Consider the following 472-nt stretch of genomic DNA (forward strand, 5'->3'; position numbering starts at 1 on the left):
CCCTCACCCGCGTCTGGGCAGGGAAGGGAGGACGGGGCCGTGGGGGGCAGAGGAAGCAGGGCCCCGCCACCCCCGCAAACCAACACCCGAGAGAAACCAGCTACGGAGCCGTTCCACCTTCGTGGCGGGCGGCTCTTTTTCACAGCTGGATGGCCATTGTTAGCACGCCTGGCCGTGTCTCCCGCCCTGGGGCCACGCACGTAACGCGGGGCAGCCCCCGGGCCTGGGCAGGCTTCAAAGCACCCCGGCGCCCAGCAGAAAGTTGCGGGGGCATTCATGGGCGCGGGAACCCCCCCCCCCGCACCCCCCAGGCTCCTGTGTGCTGGGGACCCCTGCTCGGAGCCGGGCCGGGGCGTGGGGCTCACCCCGCGCAGCTCCAGGATGGGCCCGACCGGCGGGGCGGTGCTCGGCGCTGCGCACACACGTGTCTTCCGGAGCCGGCGGGAGCGGGGCCGGGCCGGGCCCGGGCGGG

The sequence above is a fragment of the Gavialis gangeticus genome, unplaced genomic scaffold, assembly GCF_001723915.1.
Source record: "Gavialis gangeticus isolate Ggan-Ray unplaced genomic scaffold, GavGan_comp1, whole genome shotgun sequence".
Classification (NCBI taxonomy): domain Eukaryota; kingdom Metazoa; phylum Chordata; order Crocodylia; family Gavialidae; genus Gavialis; species Gavialis gangeticus.